The following is a 24,665-nucleotide window of genomic DNA, read 5'->3' on the forward strand; positions in this document are numbered from 1 at the left end:
ATATTATATATATCATATATATTATATTAAAATCTCTAGAATGAAATATTCATTAAATTAGCATTTGAAGTCATGTACAGTTTGGCTTCAGAATATTTGGCTGTGTGTGCTCTAAAGGAGCTCACATTCTAGTAAAGGACACAACATAAATGGAAGGTTTGGGTTGGAAGGTCAGGAGGAAAGGTGATGTAGTACTTGGGGGCCAGTGGCCAAGCCAATAGTAATGGCTCTTCTTTAATGCCATTTCCACTGCCAACATCATTTAAATTTCTGATGTTGAGCCATTTGACTGAGTCAAAGAGTTTGGTGATAATACCTTTCTTCTCTGGGTCTTCAGTAGCCTGGACTAGCAATGCAGAAGCAGTTGCCGGGCTGCATTTTCCCAGGTGTTGCTTCCCAGAGTTATGGTAAAAGCACTAGGCTAGATGTGTCCTTATTACAAAGTCTCTTGAGTTTAGAGTCATGGATTATCTCCATCAAGGTCTGAGAGAAAATGGCGGTCATGGTAGTAGTGGTTGGAAATGGGAGAGGGATGGGAGTGTTTGAATTATCTAGAACATGCTACTACCTCTTGCCTTTCCTTCAGAATACCTTGCTGCAACAGTTGGACTGGTTTGCCTTCTTTGGGGGTGGCAGTTGGCTGGTTATTGGTGGGAGCAATTGGCACCTTGTGCACAATATTGCCTCCCTATGACCGGGATGACTAAACTGGAAGCAGGACTGGTAATCTGGGAGAGAGGGAGAGCTGCCACCCTCAGGGCTCCTGCACTTTCCACCATTGGTAGCAGCTGAACGCTAGCTATTATTGTTGGCAATGGTAATGAGGAATGGGGCCCCCTTCTCCAAAATGATTTCTCTCCTTAATGGTGGCTGTGAACTAGAAGCAGGTCTGGCAACCTGGGAGATACTGCTGTTCCTAAGGCTTTTAGATGCTGGATTCTGTAGTGCCTCCATCAGGGTCTTAAGGGAGATGGTAGTCAAGATGGTGGTGATTTGATGCACACAAAATATACTGCCTCCTATGGCTTGCTCAGGTGCTTTAACACTCAAAAGAGATCTCAGAAATCATGTGATTTTCAGACATACATGAGAACTTCAGCAGTTATCCATTCTCTCCCTGAAGACCTCCAGTAACGAAGAATCAACAATTTCAGAAGATAATTATTCCCTTTTTAGACAAATCTGATTATTAGGAAGCTTATCCTAAATATCAAACCAAAGTCTGTTTCATTTAAACTTCTATCAGTTGTTTCCAGATCAGTCCTAACCTAAGTATTTGCCTGAGATACTTTGGGAAGTAGAGTTTTAACTGGGAGGGGAGAAGACAAGTAGAGGTAGAGGAAAAGGGAGAAGGATAATCTGAAATTCAGTACCCACAGATATTATTCTGAAAATCACCTCTTTCCCTTTCCTCCTACTGACAAATAGTCAAAAGATTGAAAAACTGGTCTTAATTGCTAGAAAAATTTACATTAAAACCACTCAGGTTCCACCTCAGATCTATCAAACTGGTAGAGTTGATTAAAAAAAAAGAAAATAACAAATATTGGGGGAGCTATGTAAAGACAGGCTCATTAATGCACTATTAGAGGGAAAATGAATTAGTACCAATTCATATGAATTGATACAACTCATTTTGTAGTAGCAAAAAACTAGTTACTGATATGGTTCTTATGAATTGGGGAATACGAATTTTGTCACATGAATGTAATGAAATCTTATTTTGCTATAAAAAATTAGAGAGAGAATAGCTTCTTTATTGTTCATGAATAAAGATTCCAGAGGGCCAATGATAAAGATGCAACCCTGTTCCTGATAAGGTCACAATAAACTTATGGTAATGAGAAATGTTTATTTGAGCATGGCTATATTGAGAATTTGTTTTGCTTGGGAGGTAGCAAGGTGGCACAGTGGATAGGGCCTAGAGTCAGGAAGCCCTGGGTTCAAATCCAATTTTAGATTCTTACTAGTTTTATAACCATAGGCAAATAAATTAACCTCTCTGGCCTCACTTTTCTCATCTGTAAAATGCAAAAAATGACAGCACTTACCTCCTAAAATAATTTCAGAGATAAAATGAGAGATTTGCAAAGCACTATAGAATTGCTAACTATTACTATCAATATACATTTATTACAAGAGTTTTATTATGCATTTTTCATAAATAAAGTGGGAGTGGGAAGATAAGAGATGAAAAAATGTGTTAACATTTTAAAAGACTTTTTAAGTCATCTCTTTCCTGGCAATGGATGACCAAAGGAAGAAGTTAGAAAATGAAAATGGACAACTTTAGTTTTCTGAGTCTACTTCAATTCAGTCTTCTCAGTGCAAGCTAGTTAAGTGTCTATCCTTTGGCTGCCTTCTCCTATCTAATATCCACCCCTCCCTGCCTGGGAAGTGAAAGTGAAAAAAAAAAAGAAGGAAGAAAAAAGTATAGGAGAAAAAAAAGCAGGAAAATCAAAGGAGACCATAATTGACCTCCTTCCACATCCTTCCTTTTAATCTTCTGAAATGGGTATTTCATATTCCCCCAATCACACAAATCACTAGAACACATCCCCCATGATGGAAAAGATATCCCGTATTTATTTATTAATTGACTTTTAGCTAAATACCCCAAAATAAATTTAAAATATGCCCCAAGTTACATCATCAAACACCAAAAAGAAATCCTGTTTTAGACTGAAAGAAAAAGCTTTTATATATTGAGACATAAATGATAGACTAGGGGAAAATGTCCTCCTTTTATGACCACATATCCTATTTGAAGTACATTACAGATTCACACTCTCCAATAACTCATTTCTTATTAAAAGTGTTACTGTTTTACAGGAGAACCATAAGAACAGGATAGATAGCTTTCTTGTTCAGCCTAGAGGGAAGAGCAGGAAGTCCATTAGTGTGCTTCTTGCTTCATGTTTTCAGAATTATATTGAACTGAGAAACAGCATGGCCTAGTGGATAGAGTCAGTCTGGCAGCCATGATGCAAAATGGCTAGATGACCCTTGGTGATTCACTGGACTTTTCAGGACTGACCCGTTTGGGTAGAGGAAATATCCTTCCCTTGGAGTTCCTTATATCGATGACATCACGGTTTTAGAAGCTATCTCATGCCCTGATCAACTGCTTTTCCACAATATTCAGTCTCTACGAATCAGAATTCGAGGCAATATCCCAGGAAATGTCAATGGATGGCGTGCCTTGTAGCCTTTTCACAATTTTCCTCTCTACCTAACAGATCTAGAGGGCTAGGGAAACCAAGATATTGCTTTCATCACTATTTCAATGGTTTTTCCTTCTCCCCTGGACCAAGCCCTTTCCCCTTTTCCTTTCTTTCTCCTTTTCTCTTACTCTTGAATGTAATTGTTCAAGTCCTTGAAACATAACTATTTCTGATTCCGTCTGGAAGACAGCTTTGAATTCCCTTTAGAACCAATCAATTCTGCAACTTGAATTTCCCTGACAAGCTCACCTTCTGTACACCTCCCAGGCCAATCCACCACCCCCAGGGCTGAACATGTCACTTGGAGAGCACTACGAGCCCCTGCCATCTGGGGAGTGGGACTGAGAGTCCCAAGCAGTCAAGTCAGCTTACTTGGAGAACAGAATAGCCATCTCCTGATGATTTAAGTGTTTTCCTCGAGGCAGTGATGACTTGCTCTCTTGTCAAGCTGTAAAACCCATCAATTTAGCACGGTCTAACGGGAAGAGAGTCCTCTCTAATCATAAAGAATGTACTCACTTTACTTGTCTGTGTTAAGCTTGAGCTGTGTGGTGTCAGGGAGCAAGGTCTAGAAAGATAATCAATATTTTAAAAGTTATATAACTGGGCTACTTACATGATAGGGGGTTAATTGTCCAATAGAGAGTATTTCTCAAACTGTCGGTTTTAGACATATTTAATTATTTTAAGCAGTATATCCTTGGCTTTATTAAGCATGACCTTTTTCTTGGGGAAGTAGTTGGCAAGCCTTGAACCCCCCCCCAAAAGAGAGACACTCATTCTGAAGAAGTCCATGCCATCAGAATCTTAGGCATCCGAATTTCAAATATCAAATTTTCAAATATCAAAAATGAGGTCATCATGCCTACTTCACCGCTTTCAAAAAAGACATTATTTAAATCAACTTGAATATCTAAATATCTTGCCTAATAGGACTCCAAATAGAATATCCCCAAATACTCTTCATTCATCCATTCAATAGTCAATCGTCTTTTATAATATTTTCATGAGTGGCAAATGACTTACAAAAATCTTCTCAACTCCCTGGTATTGGAGAGTAAAAGTATGCACTACATAGTGCCTTTTTATATTTAGACTACATTTCTTGTTTCCCAACCCCTCCTCTGCTCTGAGATAAAGAATACTCTACTTTTTCATTACTATAGAAGGGACCAGATTATCATTATTCAAACAGTAAGAAATTATAGAGTGCATTTATTCACTGAGGATTCATCGAAAGTAATGTGCAAAGCTGCCTGGTGTAGCAGGGAGAAGGCTGGCCTTGGAATCAGGAGGACTTGGATTTAATTCTTGTCTCTGCCACACATCAGCTGTCAGATCGTACTTAAATCTCTTAACCATTTAGTGCCCCAATCCACTCTCTAAAGCACTAAGCCACAGAGGAGTTGGCTATCTGGAGGATACTATCCTCCTCCCAGGCATCCAGACTCACATAGTAGGTGTCATCCTCTACTTCTTTCTCCTTGCTCCCCATATCCAATTTGTTGTAACATCTTCCATAAATGATCCCTTCTCTCTTCTGACACCATCAACACTACCTTGTTGTAGACCCTTATTCCCCAATGCCTATTGTTTTTCAGTCATTTCTCAGTTGTGTTCAACTCTTTGTCACTCCTTTTGGGGGTTTTCTTGGGAAAAATACTGGAATGGTTTGCCATTTCCTTCTCCATCTCATTTTACAGATGAGGAAACTGAGACATGTTAAGTGACTTGTCCAGGGTCACACAGCTAGTAAGTGAACCAGGTCCAGTACTCTATCTACTGTGACACCACTTAGCTGCCTAGATTCTCTCAATAGCCTCCTGGGTGGTATCCCTGCCTCAGGTCTTCTACCCACTTCAGTTAATCCTCCTTTCAAGGATCAAATTAATTTTCTTAACGAATAGGTCTGGCCCTACCAGCTCCCTATCCATTAAACTCCAGTAGCTTCCTAAAGGATCAATATATAAAATCATCTGTCTGACCTTCAAAACCTGGCACATTCCCACCTCTTAAAGGATTCTTTCTATTTCTCACAATTTTTTTCCCCTTTTCATGGTAACATTCATCCTCAGCTCCGCTTAAGCTGAGTACCTTAATATTCTGTGAAAATGTCTTATTTGCTGTATTAAGAAAATGTTGATGCATTCCATTTATCAGTTATGTCTTGAAGCAACTCCACCCTCAAATAGAATTCTTATTGTAACAAAGAAAAGCAGTTAAGCAAAAGCATTCGATGCAATAGTCATACATGATGCTATATTCAATATTCTGTCTCTGTTGTCTACCACCTTTCAACCAAGTGGAGGGCGATATTTTTTGTTTCCTGTTCATTATGAGGATTGTGTCAGTGAAGTTATTCAAGACTTTGGGTTTCCTTTCATGTTCTTCTGGTTATTTTTTATTTCTGTTAGTCCATGTAAATCTTTATGTCTCCTTAATTCTTTATATCTGTAATTTCTTACTACATAATATTCTTTTTTATTCCTATATCACATTTTTTGAACATTTCCACAATTAATAGTCATCCCCCCCTATTTTTTTTTAGTTCTTTGCCAAAATAAAGAACATTTCTATAGTTTAGAAAATGTTGGGCCTTTCTTCCTTTGCTCATCTTGGGATACCTGTTCAATAATAGGATTTTAGACTGCATGAACATTTTAGTTCTTTTTTTTTCACATAATTCCAAATTGCTTACCAATACGTATAGATGAGTTTCTGTTTCCACAAAGATCATAATAGAGTAATGACTTTCCCATCACTCCTTTGACCTTGATTATGTCCTTTTTGGTCATCTTTGACAGTTCATTGAGTGTGAAATGAAACTTCAGCACTCTTTTAATTCACATTTATTTTATTAAAAGTGATTTAGACCATGCTATTCTCTAGTAGACATGGGTTATTCTTTACATTTTCATCTTTGTGCCTTCGATTATGTTTCTTTGGAAGCTCCTCTCTTTTTCCATCTGTTCAATTCCTACCCTTCCTTCAGTTTCAAGATTAAACCACCAAACTTCTCCTCAGATTTCTTATTAAATTTTTATTCTGTATCCATCAAATGACAATTGTTTATTAGGAAGCTACTACTCTGCTAAGTGTTTGGGACACAAAGACAGAGAATCTTTGTATCCCTGCTCTTAAAGAACTTTCATTCTTTGTGGGGGAGTGTGGAATATTATAAGTACATGTACAAGAATATACAAAATACAAATAAAGTAGTTTGGGAGAAAAGGACAGTAATAGCTCAAGTAAGTAGGAAAGGACTCATCTTGAAGATGGTGCTTCTGCTAATTCTTGAAGGAAACAAGGGATTTCAGAGGCAGAGCTTAGGAGGGGGCACATCCTGCCTATCAGAGAGCAAGAATCTGCATTTGAGAGCTGAGTAAATGCAATGACTTGAGTTTGTTGAGTTACATGATAAGGATTTAAGGGAACATCAGCTAGTTGGTAGCCTGGAGGATGGATTGAAGAAAATTTACAACAGGAAGGAAAAGTTAAGAAACTACTACAGACATTCAGGGAAGAGGTATAATGGCCTGAACCTCGCTGGTGGCTATGTGAGTAGAAAAAGGGTATAGATGAAAAAGACATCGTAAATCCAGAAACGGAAAAAATCTGGCAACTGATTGGCTCTGAAGGTTGAAAGATGCCAAAGATGATCTTGAGAGTGTCCTTAGGTCACTTCTCCTGGCCACCGTGTTAGCGCTTTCCTTGTGTAAGCCAGTAAAACAGACTGGAGAAGAAGTTTTTAGCCAGGGAGGAGGAGAACTGGAGAAGGACAATGTCACAGAGACTCAATCACACATTCAATCAACAAGTATTGATTAAATGTTTACGACATGTCAGACACTGTGCTAGAAAGGAAAGTAGTGAGGAATAGAGGGTGATCAACAATGTCAGATATCAAAGAGAAGAGAAGAAAGATGAGGCTTAAGAAATACGCATCTAGATAGATAACTTCGTGGATAACTTTGGAGAAAGAAGTTTTAGTTGAGTGACAATGTCAGAAGGCCGACTACAGAGGGTTGGGAAGTGTACAAGAGCAGAAGTTGGCTTGAGAATCGGAGAAGGGACAGAGGACAAAATGTAGGTAGCAGACAATTTAGAATTTAATGATAAATAACTTCAGGGACAATAAGAAACCGTCAAGTCCAAAGCCTTCATACTTTCGATGAGGAAATCTAGACTCAAAAATATTTAGAAGTGCATCCCGCAGTGTGCTCCAGGGGTCCCTCCCCCCTACTTCCTGGTGTGGAAGAGGTCTTAAATGGACCAATCCTGTACTGGGGAGCGGCCACGCCCCCTACTTCCGGGCATGGGATTGGTCTATAGAAGGACCAATCCCACACCTAGGAGAGAACTTTGAGAAGATTCAGGGTTTGGGGGAATGCCAGAGGGTAGTCAATTTCAGATTACGGATTTCCCGTGATTTTTTTCCTTTAAATAAGGTTTTAGAAAGATGAAAGGATAGAGTTTTTTTCTTTTGGCATCCTTACTCCCTACAGCTCATCTTCCATGATCTCCCTTGTAGACAATTCAATCTTGATGGGTTTATTTACCTTAATTCATCTGTGTCAACCTTGGCGCTAAAAAGGCACAGTCCTAGCATTAGATCAGTCAGGTAGTCATGTTATCTATGACACCATCTGGGAGCGTGTTAATGTTCAAACTAATTATATTCAAATGTACTCCCTTGACAGTGTCGTTGCTGATGAGAAAAAACATAATCAGAAGAAAACAGAAAAATATTTACGAGGCCATATTTTATATAAACCTTTTTACTATATTAAGATTAAGTTAAGAAGGTTTTCCAAGGACTGATTATACTGAAGAATATGCATTAAATCCCCAATATAATGTGAAGACATGGATTAATAAAGGTTTTATGGATAAATAAAAATAATTAATTAAAATAAGTTTTCTATGGATAAAGAACATGAAAACTAGCAACGCCCCAAACCAAGCATGTTTCCAAATTAATGGACCTAATTTAATTTCGTTTTAAGGAGTTCAGGAAAAAATATATATATTTTTTAAATTTGAATATGCTATGGCTTTATATCCACTTTAAACAGAAGAATAACATGCTGTACATAATTGCACAGTGACTCAAATGTTGTTGTTATTTTATCTGAATATCAGCCAACAAACAATGTCTTCTTCATTTTTGCAGGACATTTTTTTTCCTTTTTTAGAATTAGACAATCTCGTTTGGAAACTCAAATGAAATTCAGCTTATTAGGAAAAATGTTTTGTGAATTAATGTCTGAGAACAAAGCATATTGAACATGCAACATATATCTGTTTTTTAAAAAACACTTCAAACTATTTGTGATTTTTTGAAATCCACTAGGAAAATTGTATAATTTAAACACTGAACAAGATCACTACAAATTCTATTTTTTAAAAATTTTGAATGCAAAATTATACCCTAAATTCTGTTAAATACATACAAAGTAAAATATTTAAAAGTGGGGAGAGATTCTGTATTTCTTCAAGCCTCAACTTAAGCTACTATAGCTTATTATGCAGAACAGCCAACACATGTCAAATATGATGAAAATTGGAGAGAGCTTAATGCCAATAAATTTGGGTTTTAATTTTTACTGAATCACAAATTTTCCTGAACAGTCCTAGCAAATATATTGCATTTCATCCATCTGAGGTCCAAACTTTGAAAATGACTCACAACCTGACTTTCACATATGAAAGTAAATTACATAGCTCAGTTCATATTTACTTTATAATTTTCATGTGCTGATTTACTAAATATAAAAAACAAAGCAAATAAAAACATGGTAAAATTGATAATTAATACCAAACAAAGATAAAATGAAATGAAATAAAAATCAAGGCTTCAGAATACAGCTGGATATTTTATAGACCAAAAACAGATTCTTTTTAATATTCTGTGCGGTAAGTTGAGAGGCCACTCCATACTGTCATACTAATTCATAACTTACTATCAATTTCTTGTGGAAGAAGCAACTTAATTACCCACGTTCCTATTAGGTCATACGAATCATTTACATTTATGTTAGGAAATTTTTTTTTTCTAACAGTGATTGCTTGTCCACAATTTCGAAGACACTTCCAAAGTCATCAAATGTGCAGATATACTTAACTACAGTCTTCCTAGTTTTGTGCTCCTGGAGGTGAGATTTGGAACATGACAAGCACTAAATGAATTCCCTGCAGAATTCCAAGAGCGAGTGACCTTAGATTATGTCTGCAGGTCATTTATAGTTGACTCTGTAAATCCTTTCAGATCCCCGGATTTATAATATAACCATTGCTTATTGGTCTTTAAATAGCACCTTGAAATCTTTGGAAACTAGCTGTATAAATCCAAAATTTGAAGTTTAAGAAGGAGAATATGATGATCCCAAATCTGAGAGCCAAAGTAGATAAAGAATTAAACTGAAAGGGCTTCACAACCAAGGCACAAGAACGTGTCCAAATGTCACAGTTGTAGGATAGAGCTTTGAGGTAATGCCTCTAAACCTGCCAATAGCTGACAGAAGGTAAGCAATTTTTATTGTCTGAATTGCTAAGAGGATTTAAGCAATGATTTATTGGATCGAATGTAAAGAACCTGTCTAGGAAAAGAAAAACCAATGAATATGTGGATCTGTGCTCCTGAGTGTATGGAGGAGATATTCGAAGCAGGCAGAAGAGTCTCGAAGAAATAATCCCAAAATGTATACAAGGAAAGGCTATTATGGAAAATACAAACTTAAGTGTTGATTTAATTATGGCCTTCAGCTAGGTAAACTGTACATTTAAATTCACTAACAAATATTGATTGAACACTTACTGTGCACAGACCACAGTTGCTGGGGATATTTGGAGAAAACATGATCCCTCCTCTCATGGAACTTACAGTCCAATAGGATGATGATGATGATGATGATGATGATGATGATGATGATGATGATGAGGCAGTGATAGATAACTAGCATTTATATAGCACTGTAAGGTTTGCAAACTGTCTTACAATTTGGTCCTCACAATAACTCTTAGAGGTAGATATTTTTATTTCCATTTTAAAAGTAGAGAAACTAAGGCAGGAAGAGGCTAAGGAAGGTATCCAGAGTCACTCAGCTAGTAAATGTCTGAGACCATATTTGAACTCAAGTCTTCTTCACTCCAGGTCTAGGAGTATATCCATTACTCATACACAGAAAATTAATAGCAATAAACAATAACACATCGTGCATCTGAAGTTCCATAGGAAGCTTGAAGGGGGAAAGTTGTCACTGACTTGGGGATCAGGAAAAATTTAATAGAGAAATGATTTTTGAGGTCAAGTAACAGAAAGGAAACTAAATAGAATAAAATAGGGAAACACCATTGATATTTTTTTCAGTAGTAGAATAATTAAACCAAATCTATGTAAAAGAATTATGACCCTGACACCATAATAGAAGATGCATTGAAGGAGAAAGAAAAGGAAAAGGGAAACACTTGTGTAGGCTACTAGAATAGTTCAGTAGATGATTATATGAGTCTGTTTTTATGGTAGCGTCAGCAAAAATAGAGAGAAAGAGAAGAATATTAAACATGTTTTGGAAATAAAATCATCAGGACATGGAAACAGGTTTCAAATGCTAGAACCAACACTTTACTACCTTGGAGCAAATCAATTAACTTCTCAGGGTCTCAGTTTCTTCATCTTTATAACTAGAGTATTGGATCATAAGGCTTTTTTTCTTATGATCAGATATGAGAGGCAAAGGAGAAGAGCTAAAGAGAAAGTTTGGGAGGTTTTTTTGGGGGGAGGGTTGGGGAAAAGGCAAGGACATACAGCTAGAGAAGTTCTAGAAACAGGTGCAGATGAAAGCTTCGGAAACAGGGTCAAAGCTGGAGATGTAAATTTGGGAGTCACCTATACAGAGGTGTTAGTCCATGGTGAAAAAATATGATTGCCAGGGAGAAAACAGAATAAAAAGAAAATCAAGGACAAGCCCTTAGGAAAACCCCAAATTAAGGACCTGGGAAGAAAATGAGGAGTCAAAAAAAGACAAAGAGAGAGAAGGTCAAACTAGAAAAGTTGGAGGACCAAAAGATTATAATGTCATCCTTTGGGCAAAGTGAAGAGTATCTAGAAAGGTGGGGCGGGGGGGTTGCCAAGTGCTCCAAATAGTATGAGAGGCTGTTATTCAGGCCTATCTCACTCTGTGGCCCCATTTGGGATTTTTTTGGAGAAGATACTGGGGTTGTTTGCCATTTCCTTCTCAAGCTTATTTTATAGATGAGAAACTGAGGCAGACAGGGCTAAGTGATTTGTCCAAGATCTCAAAGCTAGGAAGTGTCTGACACCAGATGTGAACTTATTAGGAAGACTCATCTTCCTGACTCCAGGTCAGGCAATCTATTCATCCATTGAGTTCAACTGATTAAGGATGTTTCAAAATGGAATCAGATTAGATCATTAGGAAGTGATTGATAACTGCAAGAGAGCATTTTGTAAAAACCTTTTGTTTCAGAATGAATATGAAGTATTGGTTGACTCTCTACACATATATACAAAAGAAGGTCTAAACAAGAATAACATAGAAGAAGAAGTTTTATAGGGATGTCGGTGTGAATAAGTAGAAGAAAGAGGATCCTTAGAGAGCCAAAGGCCATTAACGAGCATTTAAAAGTGTTAAGTACATCTGAGGCAGTATGAGAGATTCTGGCGACACAAAGAAAACTAGCTGTCTCTGTCTGCAAGGCACTGAGAGTCTATTAGACAACATGTACCCCTAAAAATAGGGCAGGAAGTGGCCTAAGTGGTGCTGAGTCTGGAGTCAGGAAGACCTGAATTTAAATCAAGTCTCAGCCATTTACTAGCTGTGTGACCCTGGGCAAGTCACTTCACCCTGGTTTGCCTCCGTTTCCTCATCGGTAAAAGGAGCTGGAGGAGGAAATGGCAAACTGCTCTAGTGTGTTTGCAGCAACCATCTCAAATGGAGTCATAAAGACTGAGACAACTGAAATGCCTGAACAACCACCACAACATACACAGCAATATAGACTGAAATGTAGATACAAAATAAATACAAGGCAAGGCATAACTAAGAAAACTTTTTTATTACAAATATGTACAAGTAGAGTGCTGTCTTGTCTAGCTTTTATTAAAAAGGGGGGGAAACCCTCTTACCTTTGGACTTGGGATTGCCATTAAATATCAGTTCCAAGACATAAGAGTGGTAGGGGCAAGGCAATTGGTGTTAAGTGGCCCTGCCCATGGCCATAGAGGTAGGAAGTGTCTAAGCCTGGATTGGAAACCAGAACCACTCATTTCCAGGACTAGCTCTCTATCTATTGTAATACCTAGTTAGTGAGATATATATGTATATATGTATATATATACAAACACATAATTACATATATTTATATATATGTATATATATTATTAAATTAAATATATTTATATATAATTAAATTACATGTATTTATATATATAATTAAGTTACATGTATTTATATATAGTTAAATCACATATATTTATGTATTATAATTACATTATACATATTTATATATAATCACATATATTTATATATAATTACATATATTTATATATATAATTTTATCCTTATATTTCAGATTGATTTATTTAGATTTATTTAATTTATTTATTAATTTTTTGTGGTATAAGATGATTAATTATTAAATTTTTATTATATAACATTATATAATAAATTTATAAATTTATTTATTAAAATTTATTTAAATGTGTGTATATATAAATATATTAAATTTATATAAAATTCTTATATAAACTTATATAAAATTTAAAGAATAAGTGTCAAGGAAACAAAGTGAGGGTAAGCCCAATGCGGGCAAATGGTTGGTCAGGAAAGGCTTTTTAAGAGTTCAATTCAAACCTAGTCTAATAAAATGTAGCATTATTCTCATGGGGGAAGAACAAAAAACACCAAAGTAACCTCATTTTCTTTTTAGGAGGTTGGGGGGCAGGATAGCTAGATAGTTAGATCAGCTCCTTCTTTAAGATGATGCGTCTAGATTTCCATGAGGGATCTAATAGCCTCAACTTTGTGGACAAATGAAGATGTGTGAACTAGCTGACATCCAGAAGAAGTTATCTAGTGGTATGTATGCCCCATGGAGAGTCCAGAACCCTTTTTATTAAATATTTTCATCAATGATTTGGATGAAAGTATATATGACACGGAGGTAGAGTAGTGCAGTAGAAATCATGCAGATTCTGGGATCAGAGGACCTGGGATCAAATCCCACCTCCAGATACTTATCTCCTGTGTCACTTTGGACAAGTCACTTAATCCCTCTCGTATACTGTCGGGGGTTATAAATTGCAGAGAAAGTGCTCCTTGCACTGACAGGGGCTCCATATACCAGTGAAATCCCAGGTTGAGTCCACGTTCTTGTTTGGACAGGGTTTGTCACCTTCCTGGATGTTACAGCACTAGGGAGGCTAGCATGCGTTTTTAACAACCTAATTTAGATTTTAAAATGTCTTAAATGGATAGAGTGAATGAGTTAAATTTAATAAGATGAAACTGAATAGGAATGAATTAGCACTGAAAATTATGTTAAGTGAACTCTAAAATCACAGGAGGAAAAGTATGGCTAGAAAACATTTTCCACAAAGAGGAGCTGGTTGTAGCGTACTGTGACCTCAGTAGGAGGCAATAACATAATATGACATGTGAAAAAGTTCAGAGAAATAGAATATCTAGACTGAAAGATAGACTAAATCAGTGCTTCCCAAACTTTTTTGGCCTACCGCCCCCTTTCCAGAAAAAATATTACTTAGCCCCCTGGAAATTAATTTTTTTAAATTTTAATAGCAATTAATAAGTAAGATAAATGCACCTGTGGCCGTCACTGCCCCCATGGATTGCTGCAGCACCCACCAGGGGGCAGTGGCGCCCACTTTGGGAATCACTGGACTAAATCTACCATATTTCTCCCCAGTCAGAACAGATATGGTATATTATGTTCAGTGCTAACTAACATCTTTTCTGACAGCATCCTCAAGATGGCATTCGCCAGGAAGAAGGGGTCAGGGATAATGAGAAGACAAGAGAGAAAGTCAGCTGCTAAAAGAACAACGTTTAGACATTGGGATGGGAGGGAAACTATCAGTCTTCAATAATAATAATAGTAATTACATAGTGCCTTAAAATTTGAAAATTGCTTTATAAAATAGTAGCTGACATTATATAGTGCTTATTATATGCCAGGAACTCTGCTTAAGATTAGTATCTCATTAGATCCCCAGACGTAGATACTATCATTACGCCCACTTTACAGATGAGGAAATTGAGGCAGGCAGAGGGCAAGTGACTTGCCCGAGGGACACAGCTGGTATCTGAGGCCAGTTCATGCTAAGGATTCTATCTGTAAAAATTAAAAATTAATATATAACACAATAACTTTAAATATTGTATTTTATAAGATTTATTAATAATCACTAGAAATAAAGGAATAAATAAGTAACAAAATAAAACCATGTGCCCATGGCTAATCTACCTGCTCAAACAGCCTGCATTCCCAGCTGCAAGCCACCTAAGAAGGAAAGAGCTCTGGCCACGGGAGACCACCTAATTTATCCCCTGTTTACGTCACCACGTAACGAAAGGAAGTCAGTGAGCTCCAGGGAAATGTAGTTCAAAGGTACAAGATTTAAACCAATTATACATACCTATTGCACCACATAACATAGGTTATCTCACTGGATCTTCCTCATATCCCCGGGAAGGAGATGCTAAAATTATCCTTAGTTATCAAATAAGGAAACTGAGGCACAGGGAATATCTTCTACAGGGTCACACAGATAGTCTGAGGCAGAATTTGAATTCATAAGTTCCTGACTCCAAATCTCCCATTCTATTAATGGTGTCGCCTAGGTTCTTTGAAAGGTTTTCCTACAGACGACAGACAGATTATATTTGTTCTCATTGATTCTGGAAAACGCCCCAAGGAATGATGCACAGGGAATGGAAAAGGCAGATTGAAGCTCTACATAAGTTTTTTTTTTTTTTAATTCTACCTATTAGAGCTGTCCCCAAATGGAATGCTTTCCTTCTGGAGGCAGTGAGTCCCTCATCACTGGAGATCCAGGACCCAAAAGGTGAGTGATCCCTAGGCTGAAGAGGCAGCAGGAATTCTTCTGTAGTGATTAATCATACTAGATATCTTCTGAAATCATAACCAGGAGAGTGTACGGTAGGGGTTCTTAACATGTTGTGGTCATGAAGCTGTTTGGCAGGCTGTAAAGTTTATGGATGGCTTCTCAGAATCATGTTTTTAATTGCATAAAATAAAATACAGAGGAAACTAATTATACTGAAATACAGTTGTCAATGCATTAAAGAAATAAAAAACACAAACACAAACAAAAACAAAGAGTCCCAGATCCTAGGTTAAAAACTCTTGGTCTAGGATATATATATATTTTTATTTAAGAATGACTTGCCCACATAGATTAAGTTCTCTTCCAATAGATAGATAGATTTTAAATAAGGCAGTTTTTCACTTCTTATAATTAAATATGATGCTACCTGAAAAATGATGGTTTCTTGTCAGGTTAATCAAAATTAATGAGCTTATTTTAAAGATTTATTTGGTCAATCTTCAAGTTGGCTACCTATATTATGGGGATTTTTCCCTTCCTAAAACTCCAAAGAATTCATAGAACAGAATTTGTTATTACCTTCCAGGTCTCCTTCAAGGACATAGACTTCACAACAAGAAAATGTATTTAAGCTCCACTTCAGATATTTACAGTGTAACCCTGAAAACTCAATCTCCCTGTGCCTCAGTTTCCCCTCTGTAAAATAAATGTGCCAGACTTGATGGCCTTTAGGGTCCCCTCTAGCTCTGAGTATCTGATCCAATGATCATATGATTTCCATTATATCAACCCCCTCCGCCCATTACCTTCCTCACCTTTGAATAAATACCTTAATAATAATGCTACTTGGGTAGAATCTAAAGTCATGCATTCAAGATTAATTATTAAGTGAAACATAATAAAAGCCCAATATTCATCAATAAAACCAAAAGCATAACTGATACAATTTTCTCTTTTTATCAGACTATTCTATTTTTAAATGCTTCTTTCTTCATCTCGTGACTCTCTAGGTAAAATAAAAACCCACAGAAACATCCCATCAATTTTTTTCTGCCTATTATGAGATCGTTTCACCTAAAAGTAATCTATAAAAATATATTAATTTTAGACAAATATGCAAGAAAATAAAGGCGAATCCATTCATTAATCATATTCTTTTAACAATGAAATTTTCTAAATGTATACAAAGAATATATCTGTGTGTATATATGCACATTTATACAAATATGAAGAGAGAGACAGAGACAGTCAGAGACAGAGAAAGAAAATTTCTCAGGGAAAAAGTCTGTTTACTTTTGCATCAAAAGAAAATGCCAGATTTTCAAATCACCTGTTTTAAAATATGTTCAAGTTCTAATGAATTATTCAAATGACATTAAAATAAAGTAAAATATAGAGAAAAAATCAGAAGCTGACAAACTTCCATATTTCAAAAGCTAAATTTATGGCCAATTTAGAACCCCTACTTTACAAATATAGAATTAAAATGTGGGAGACAGCAACCAGTTTATGCATCCCCTCAGTCAACCTCATAAGATTTCAGGGTGAGGACTTTTTTTTTTTCAGAAGGTCACTTTCCACAGAGGAAGAAATCCATCATCATCTCAAGTTGACTAGGGGGACTCATCAAAATAATTTGCCGGTGGCTCTCCTTGATCCCCACCTCACGTACTAGTAAAATTGGACCTTCAAAGGTCTTCGTCTTCTCTTGTTTCCTATACACAGCACAGATCTTGGGGCAGGGGGACGGAAATGTTCACGGATGAAGATGTTCAAGGAAGTAACGTCTACCTAGGATAAGACTCAAAGGTCAGCTCTATTTCAGAATTTCATGAATATGTCAAAGTGAACAGGATGAGGGAACAATAACCATAAATCACCATGTCCTTCAGATGGACATGGGATCATCTTTTTTCTTTGACTATCAAAAGAGATGCATGAGCTGCTTACTCTTCCAGACAAAATGGTGCAGGGGCTCCCCTCCTAGTGACTGTGTTATTTGGCAGCTGCACCAAACCTCTCTTATGTGTTCTGACAAGGACAAAAGCATAGTATATTTTTTCATTAAGCATCCATATGAGGAAATCTTCAAGGATGGGCAAACACAAGAGGTTGATGAGATTATTTACACAGATGGGCCATCACCGAGTTCAAGAACAGTATCGAATAAAGCAGGGCTTCTGAAAATCCATTGCACTATAAAACGGGCTTCACTCTCTTTGGTATCCTACTAGATCTATAATAAATAAAACACACATTACAAGTGAATACCAACATAACGAATGCTTTGATGGCTGCAATTAATTTGCAGAGGAAATGGACCAAAGGAGAAGGATGGTTCATCATCTTATCCCTCATCTCCATGAAAAGACAAAGAGGAAGAAAACACCGGGTAGAGGACATGGACTTAATCAGTTCCATGATACTTTTCAACCTCTAGCCTCTCTGAATCATTCAAACATGAGATAATCACCTTACTGGAAACTTGATTTAAAAAAAAACTCATTTTATCTCTTTTATCTGGTTTTAACGGAGAACATTATTATTGAGGACTTTTGTGTCTTCCTTCCTGTTACCCTCAGTTCAGAAATAAGTTATATTAGGGGCAGCTAAGCAGCCCAGGGAAGAGAGAGGCAAGCCTGGAGATGGTAGTGCCCAGGATCAAATCTGGACTCAGGCACTTCCTAGCTCTGTGCCCCTAAGTAAGTCACTTAACCCCAATGCTTTTGCCTCAGAACTAATACCTCTTATTGATTCTAAGATAGAAGGTATGGATTTAAAAAAAGAAAGAAAGAAAGAATCTATGTTAAGAATTTTTATCTAGATACAAGTTTTATTGAACTGCCTTCAGCTGCTGGTAAGAAAATAAATTGGCAATTGCAGTATTTCATTTAAAAAAAAAAGATTTTCTTTTATTTCTAGATCTCCTCCCCAGAGAGGTAAAAGTCATAACTTCATGTTGGGTCCATGAGGAGAACAATGGAGTGATGGTTACCAAGATGGTATTTTATAATTCCTAGCAGAAGTCAGTCAATAAAATTAATGTTTCAGGGCAACGACTTCTGTCTTGAAACATATGGAGGTTTCTAGCTTTTGATTTTTTTTTGAAGTAAGGCAATGCACAGATGCATCCTGTCCCTAGAGAGAATCCCGAGTGCATTTCAAAACTCAAAACACATCTTCCAGAGAGCCAGAACAGCAAGCCATTTATCACCTGCAAACTCATCTGACAGTGGTGGGTCAGGAGCAGAGAGAAACATCTCCTGTTTTTAACTCAACTCAAGCCACCACTATTGTGCCCCAGCACACCCCAGGTAAGCTTCTGAAGGAAAAGTATGGCTTCCTTAGTTTTTATTTTATTAAAAATGTAGCTTAGTGTGATGTCTTCAAAAATTCTGATGAAATTTGAAGTACCAATTGTTACATGAATAGGTGGATCAGTTTTTTCTCCCTCAAAAATGAAATATCAAGTCACAAAATAAGCACTTATTATCCATGTTTTCTTTTTTTTAACCCTTAACTTCTGTGTATTGGCTCCTTGGTGGAAGAGTGTTGGTGAGGGTGGGCAATGGGGGTCAAGTGACTTGCCCAGGGTCACACAGCTGGGAAGTGTCTGCGGCTAGATTTGAACCTAGGACCTCCCATCTCTAGGTCTGACTCTCAATTCACTGAGCTACCCAGCTGCCCTTATCCATATTTTCAATAAGGAATTAAAAAATCACTTGCCCTTACCTGATATTTCTATTTTTAAAGAGGTTCTTTTCGTCTATCATAGCCCTTCCCTTCCTCCATACAACAAAAGTTCCTGATGGCCGGTCAGTTTTGATTTTGTTTTTGTAGCCCCAGTACCAAAGTGCCTTCCTTTTAGTAGACACTAATAATTAATAGGCACTAATAATCCTTGTTGACTGATTGCATTAACACATAAACACACTCCTTTCTCTTCTCTCTCTTAAAAAAGATTCATTTTTTTCACATGAACATTCCTACATAGCGAGTAATCTAAAGATCCTAGTTTAACAGAACCGAAGGATTTAGGTGGTCACCTCATTCAATCTCCTCATTTCACAGATGAAGAAACTGATCACTTGCCCAGGGACACACAAGGCAAAGAAGAGATTTAAACCTAAGACATCTTACTTGGAAATTCAATATGATGCTGTGCTCCTTTATCCCCAAAAACATTCCTAATACCTACCTCATGGTAACAAAATTATCATCCCATTTTTTAAATCTTTTAAAAAAGTTTTTATTGATAGTCCACTTACATTTAATGTTAAAATTGCTAGGTTTTTCTTTTCTCCTATTCCATTCTAAATTGCCATTTATCAGAAGGTTAGACAAGTTTTATCATACTCCTACTATTAACTTATTTGTTTATTCTGAATTTAAACTTTTAAAAAAGAGCCTCTCATGTAGTCAGCAGAATATAAAAAGAGAATTCCAAATGAAAATGTGGATATCCATTTCTACTGCTTGCTTTTATTTCCTACAATTTGTTTTACCCCATAGATTATTCTGTTCAACAGTTTATTTATTCATTCAACAAAACATTGATTAAATGCTTACTTTATTGGGCACTGAAGAAACTCTTGATCTTATGAAACTGTATACAAATGATTGATTTTCAAGGCCAAATTCTTACTGTTTCAGAAGATGGATTAAAAAAAAAAACAACCAATGCCTCTGCTAAAGTAATAATGTCATGCCTCATTGAAAAATGGAGTTGATACTGGTCTCTGAGTCTATGCCAATGGAACGGATTCTATCAAGTTGGAAATATATGAGAAAGATTGGGTGTATATATATATACATATATACATATATGTATATGTATATATGTATACTTACATACACGCATACATATATACATAAATACATACATATGTTTGTTACCTCAAGGTTGACTTAGCTAATACAGGTTAAGAGTAGAATAAAGATTTATTTGATTTTCATTATAAATACTCTCAAGACTATATAACATGCTAAAAAGGGGTTTTGAGGAGGGTCTTGGTGAGGAGAATATCCACACTGATGAAGTTACCAAACCTTAATGTATTGACAAGTTTTTAGGCAAAATTTTGAGCATAAAAAGCTTCAATTCTTTTCTACCAGCAAATGTGGTCAAGAATAAGGGGAGGTGAAATTCCTACCCAAATTAATCTACTTATTTGGTGCTATACCTATCAAACTACCAAAAAACTTTTCTTATAGAATTAGAAAAAATTTTTTAACAAAATTCATCTGGAAGAACTAGAGATCAGGAGTATCAAGGGAAATAATGAAAAAAAATGTGAAGGATGGGGGCCTAAAAGTACCAGATCTTAAATTGCACTATAAAGCAGTGGTCATCGAAACAATATGGTACTGGTTAAGAGACAGAATGGTGGATCAATTGAATAGACTTGAGGTAAATGGCCTCAGCAAGCTAATGTTCAATAAACCCAAAGACCCCAGCTTTTGAGACAAGAATTCACTATTTGACAAAAACTGCTGGGAAAATTGGAAAACATTTTGGGAAAAAATAGTTTTAGACCAACATCTCATACCCTATATCAACATAAATTCAAAATGGGTAAATGATTTAAATATAAAGAGTGAAATTATAAATAAATTAGGTGAACATAGAATGGTATACCTGTCAGATCTGTGTGAAAGGAAGGAATTTAAGACCAAGTAAGAGATAGAGAACATTGCAAAATGTAAAATGAATGACTTTGATTATATCAAATTAAAAAGGTTTTATACAAACAAAATCAATGCAACCAAAATTAGAAGGAAAAGTAACAAACTTGGTGAACATTTTTATAATAAAACTCTCTGAAAAAAAAAGCTTAATTTCCCAAATATATAAGGAACTAAGTCAAACTTACAGAAAGATCAAGTCATTCCCCAATTGACAAATGGTCAAAGGGCATGAATAGGCAGTTTTCACACGATGAAATCAGAACTATCAATAAGCACATGAAAAAGTGTTCTAAATCCCTCCTGTTTAGAGAAATGCAAATTAAAACAACTCTGAGGTACCACCTTACACCTAGCAGACTGGCCAATATGGCATCAAAGGAAATGTGGCAAAATTGGGACACTATTACACTGCTGGTGGAGTTATGAATTAGTCCAACCATTCTGAAGGGCAATTTGGAATTATGCAACAAGGACTTTAATAGAAAGTCTACCCTTTGACCCGCCATGCCAATGTTGGGTTTCTACCCCAAAGAGGTATTAGAGAAAATACTTGTACAAAAATATTTAGAGCCATGCTCTTTGTGGTGGCAAAAAATTGGAGAATTGGGGGTGTCCATCAATTGGGGAACGTCTAAACAAATTGTGGCATCTGATGGTGATGGAATATTATTGTGCTGAAAGAAATGGAATATTATTGTGCTGAAAGAAATAATAAACTGGAGGAATTCCATGTGAACTGCAATGACCTCCAGGAATTGATACAGAGCCAAAGGAGCAGAACCAAGCAATGCAATGACCCAGGACAATCCAGAGAAACTTATGAGAAAGAACACTATCAACATCCAGAGAAAGAACTGAAGGAGCAGAAATGCAGAAGAAAAATATATGGATATGATTTTATGTTAAAAGATAACTCTACTAAAATACGAATAACATGGAAATAGGTTTTGAACAATGATACATTTTTTTAAGAATAGAATATAAGAATAAGAACTAAGAATAAGGAAAAAAAAGAATAAGGGGAGGTGGTTGTTATGTTTCAATTATTAACAAATTCCTCACAAACTTCACTGGCCACAATCTTAGCTATAGCCGGCAAGAAGGTCATTGAAAAGAGATACCAGAAAGAACTGATAAAAACAATTGGTCCAAAAGCTATAAGAATGTTTCTTCAAGTATAAGGGGGAAATGAATGGGAGATTTAGCTTCTAAAGAAAAAACAAGAATGCAATTAGAAACTAAAATGTCACACTGGACCAAATCACCAGTCCATTCGGTCTTTTGTTCTTTCTCTTGAAGTAGAACAAGGATGTTCTGGGATGGGAATGTACTTGTCTGAAGTCAGGACTCACTTTGTTTCCATTTGTTAGGTAAAACATATTCCCTGAACATGTCTGAGTTCCCTAGTGGAATGATAGGCTTCGATGTGTAGTCATCAAAACTGAAGGAAGTAATTTTAGGACAGATATAAGAAATATAATTTTACAAATTGGATGATAAGCATATAGGACTATTTTGTTTAACAAGAAGGCTAGGCTGATATTAAATAAAGAATACAAAATATTTTTAAAAGGCTTCGAAAAATTCATTGTTGAGCAACCTGTATGTACCCTTTATGATTAGTTTTCATATTCAAAACTTAAAGAATCTCAAGCCAATCCAAGTTTTGGGAAAAACATTTGGGAAACTTGTTTAATATCAAACTACCACACATAAGTGTACATGGAGTGCATCGAACAGTCACACCCACAGAAAATGACAGATCATATCTCATCATCATCTTTTTGTGTGTGTGTGTGTGTGGGCAGTAGGATGTTTTGTTTAATTTTATTGTTTTTACTTTTGTTTTTCTTACTTAAGGCTAGGTTTAATCCAAGAAGCTTATTGCTAATAGATTCAACCTACATTTCAGTCAAGCATATAATTTTCTCACCAGCTCTCTGAGGTCTTGGTAAGAGTAATTAATAATACTACTTCCTTTGACTTTCAGAAACCATGGTCATTCATACTTTTTTACTGCTCAGACCTCTACTTTATGCTCAGTTTACTTCAAGGATGGGAATGATAAAGAGGAGAAGAAAATCTCACAATACTCTCAAAATTTCTCTGGATAAACATATCTGGTAATCAAAATATACAAAAAAAAGAGTATTTCAGTTGCCTATTTATAGTTTTTATTTAGTTCTTTGTTTAAAAAAAACCTCTTATCTTTTATGTTAACATCATTTCTAAAATAGAAGAGTAGCAAAGGCTCTTTTAGGTTTAGGTGACTTATTCAGGGTCATGCAGCTAAGAAGTATTCTCATTAGTTAACAATGATCACATGGTGGAATTGAAAAAGACAACCTGTAAGATCATCCATCCCAATGTATTGCTGAGGTATAAATCCTTTTATGCATCCCTTACAAGTGCTAAATTAATCCTGTTTGAACACTTTGAGCAAATGGGAATCTACTTCCTAAAGAGGCATTCCTATCCATGTTTTGACAGTATGGACAATTAGGAAATTCTTTCTTCTACTGAGCCAAAACTTGTCCTTTATACCTTCCTGAAATCACTACACCAGTTGTCCTTGGCTCCTAGAAATTTAATTTAAGGCATTTAGCCCAATCTACATCTGGCACTGAAAGCAGACAAGCTACCTGATGTCTTGGATGTAACACTCTCCTGGCTCTGCCTTCACAGCCAGGTCCCAGAGGACTTCAGTGTTCAGCCAGGCTCAGTACAGTCTCTTGTCTAGGTTCCTTTGGCTACTGGCTCAAATACAGAAAGAGAGAAATAGGAAAGATGGGGAAGAAGTAAGAAGGGAGGAGTACACAAAAGAAATAAAGAGATAAAAAGGCTTTAGACAAAAGGAGAAGATGCAGTACGCAACTTGCGATTCTAAATTCATGCAATTAAATTTAAATTATTTCTGAAGGCAGTTCAAAGGAGAAACTCAAGCAATGGTATAAGGGTTGCTTCACTGAATTAGTGTACAGACACCCCAGAGTACTGCTTAAAAGAAGAGTTAGTGGCATTCATTTATAGATTTACATGTTGGCATTGAGCTAGAAATTCCCTGGCATATCCATTTTCTTGCAAGTCTTCATTAAGTACATAGGTCCCCCCACTCTGCCCTTGGGAAATAATTTCTTTCATATTAAAATGCCAGCACTGAATCCTATTATTGTCCACTTGCTAAAAGATCCTAAAAATTGTCAGGAGAAACTTGAGAATGAGAAGCTAGAATGTTAGCTTTTTTTAAAAAAAAAGTATTCATTGTATCTTCACATTTTTTTGATTCTACCATTTTTTAAAATCTGTATTTGTGATTTTATCAACCTATATAGCTTCTTGTTGAGGAAAATCCCTCTACCAATGCAGACAGGCATTGTCTATTGTACAACTTAAAAACTTGGAAAGTTGCCAGGGATGCTGAAATGTGAATTAAATAATTTGCCCAGGATCATGAATTCATTATATGTCAGAGGAAAGAACTTGAACACAGGTCATCTTGATCGAGCTAGACTGTTTTCTTATTCCTTAAGAACCTTGGAAGTCTAAGGTAAAAGAGGAAAAATGTTCTGTCCTGAGAGATGGCAAGAGTTGACTAAAATAAGACAAAGTACAAAGCTCATGGCTGAAAGGGGTGGAGGGAAGCC

At 36.2% G+C, this 24,665-nt stretch overlaps 1 protein-coding gene across 1 annotated transcript in view; it reads right to left on the reverse strand.

Annotated features, from left to right (window-relative positions):
• Nucleotides 1–24,665, reverse strand: part of TRHDE (thyrotropin releasing hormone degrading enzyme) — a 455,256-nt gene that overhangs the window by 157,487 nt on the left and 273,104 nt on the right. The window lies entirely within an intron of this gene.

Source organism: Gracilinanus agilis, chromosome 5 (assembly GCF_016433145.1).
Source record: "Gracilinanus agilis isolate LMUSP501 chromosome 5, AgileGrace, whole genome shotgun sequence".
Taxonomy (NCBI): domain Eukaryota; kingdom Metazoa; phylum Chordata; class Mammalia; order Didelphimorphia; family Didelphidae; genus Gracilinanus; species Gracilinanus agilis.